The sequence below is a fragment of the Priapulus caudatus genome, unplaced genomic scaffold, assembly GCF_000485595.1.
Source record: "Priapulus caudatus unplaced genomic scaffold, Priapulus_caudatus-5.0.1 Scaffold0, whole genome shotgun sequence".
Lineage (NCBI taxonomy): Eukaryota > Metazoa > Priapulida > Priapulimorpha > Priapulimorphida > Priapulidae > Priapulus > Priapulus caudatus.
The window spans coordinates 875,695-878,525 of NW_014577061.1; the positions used below are offsets into that span (position 1 = coordinate 875,695).

The 2,831-nt window shown below is 40.8% G+C and overlaps 1 protein-coding gene across 1 annotated transcript in view; it reads left to right on the forward strand.

The window, feature by feature from the left end:
• LOC106805665 (sodium- and chloride-dependent transporter XTRP3A-like) overlaps nucleotides 1–2,831 on the forward strand; it is an 84,725-nt gene that overhangs the window by 37,742 nt on the left and 44,152 nt on the right. The window lies entirely within an intron of this gene.

The window sequence follows — 2,831 nt, forward strand, 5'->3', positions numbered from 1 at the left end:
CATTTAGGTATAAATATAATTGCACTTTTGTGATGATTAGCCCTCGGTCTGTAACGTGCAAAATGAATTGTCAAATACGCAACTTTTTCGGGGTGGCAGCACGGTCGCGGGTGTCATGGCGCCGTTCAAATTTCGTAGCGTTGATGTGTAATTAATTATAACAATTAAATTAGGTATCTGGTAACAAATACATGTGGGTATAGACGATTTGTTATACAGCAGCATTCACATCTCTGTTGCTTTTCCTTTGTGGACATATCTAACATATATGCTTTCCTGCGCATGACCAGCTATGTCTGTTGACCCGTACATGATAAAGCTGAAAAAGCTAGCATCGTTTATTTTTTCATCCATTTCGTGATGCGTACAATCAGCAATGCATTCGATAAACTTAAGGCCAGCTTTGTCATTAATGTAGGTTTCACCTATTTCTAGGCCTTTGGCCTTGTCCAGTTGTGTGATCCAGGTATAATCAGTCAACGGTCTGCTCCGTTTAGCAGTGGCATAAGCATTTAATAAATAACCTAGTTTCTGCCGGTCAGCTGCTTTGATTGCTTGCAGAGCTCGGCCAGCCCTTGACATAGCAATATCATGTTGGCTGCTTGTAGCTGCCTTCCTTAATTCCATAGCTTTAACATGATATTTACTCTGCTCATGGTCAGTAATACTTGACTTCTTAAAGTTATTGCATCCGTTAATGAAATAATTCTGTTCTCTAAGCTTAAAGCTTGAACCTACAAACTTCCCATGATAGTTCACACACACGTCGCATGTCATCATTTTCTTATCTTTTATCATATAACTGCCAATCTCTTCCTATCGCTTTCCCACACCATAGATTAATTTGTTACACGCGTAGTGAGACCGCGTGTAGACGCGTGAGACGCGTAGTAGACCGATAGCCGAGTCGGTTTAGAGTTAGTGTTAGAGTTAGGCATAGTGGGTGTTACTGCCGTACCCGTAACCGAGCTGCGTAGTAGTTGATATAGTGTAACTGTTACCGGACACACGGTCTGGTAAAGCCAAATTTTTTGTCGGACCTGTGCAAAAATCACCGGTTTTGTCCGACGGTCCGACGCTTTTGGCGAGGACTATTGCAGTAAAATCCTAGAGGCTACTGTCCATTTAAGAGCAAGTGTCTAAAGTATGGCTAACATGTCTTAGAAGGCTTGTACATCGTTATTTTCAAAAAAATAAACAACGATTGAAATCTGATTGTTTGCATCATGTGGACGTGGTTACTTGATGATGCCACTTGTTTCTCGCAAAACCCTGTCCCTGTTCTTTGACATGGTAACTTAGCAATATAGATGTTGTGCCAGCTAGTCTAGAACCAATACATCACTCAATGAGATGCACTTTTTTCTGCATGTCAATTTCAGGCAAATTGGTTCTATGAAAGCATGTGGCTACATTATTTGCTATTTTATAAACCATGACAGCATAAACTCATGGTAATTTTTATACTGTCCAGAGTAATTGGTAGCATGTTTGCTATTATGTTCCCTCGACTGTACAGTTATTTATTAAATGATTCCTTTGAAGAGAAAGTCAATGTAATGCATTCATAAACACAGCAAACCATATGAACACGTTCACATATTCTATGGGCGGTTTCTAGCTGTATGGTTTCTGTCTGATAGTTTTCATTGTGCTTCATGCAGACATTTCGCAAACCGATTAGGCTCCTTTGCCTGTGGGCAATTATGTAGCAAAGTATCTAATAACGGGCCTGTTTCCAATATTATTCTTAGCCAGTCTTGACTATTATGAGGCTTTAGCAGATCATAATTGTAGGTGAGTAGGCATGTTTGAGATTGACAATCATGCTCGCCTTTGCTCGGCCGCATAGGTCATCACTACGGAATGTTTTGAACCATGGTACTATCCCTGCATACATGTAATACCTACTACTGAAATCTTTTCCAAAGCCTACACTTTGTATGGCTCCCCAACACGCCTCCTGCAGAAATGTTGTGTTGTGGGAGTCCTACAAACTAAGTCCAGGTGTTAGCTATGTGCCTTTCTTTTATCAGGATAACCAATACTTTCCTCAGGTTAGCTATGCTATGTTATCTGCTTTCTCTATATAGATGATACTGTACTAAGGCAGTAATATGTTCACTACACCTACCAACTCTACCAGGGGTATTTTGTTCAGATTTTGTGCAATATGGGCCTTCTCTGTATCTCAAACACCCTGCTCGATGGTAGAAATCAATACATTGAAGCCTGAAACGATACCCAAACGATTATGATGATTTTTATCAGCAGTAAAATTGGAGAGCATTGTATACATGTGTACTTGCCAAAACCTTGCCAGCATGCAATGAAAGCTGTGATGCTCGGGACAGCATCCATTTAAAAGAAAATTGCTGAGTATTATAAGGCATGCGTGGTGGTGGGAGTGGGGGTATGGTGTGTGCGCGCGCGTGTGTGTGTGTGTGTGTGGGGGGGGGTTATTTCTGTCATTCCTTGTTAATGACGACATGTCGCACACCGTGTATTAATTGGGTAAGTCTAGACCCATCATTTTTATCATTGATCAGTAGTATGGAGCATTTTATTCTCGTAATACATGTGCTATCATATATCTATCTCACATGAAAGTTTATTTTGACAAATTTCATTGAAAGTAACATTTATGTTAGTCTCGACATTAAAGCACACTTTTATTGTATACTGACCTGCTACTCATTATCCCCATGCTATACTGTGCTTCTGCAAGCCAAGCTGTGACCTGCGTGGTATAAGTAACTAGACAGAGGGCACTCACGGAGAGTGCATACCTCCGCGAGCATGTAACATGTATGTGCTCGCTGGTGGCGTCT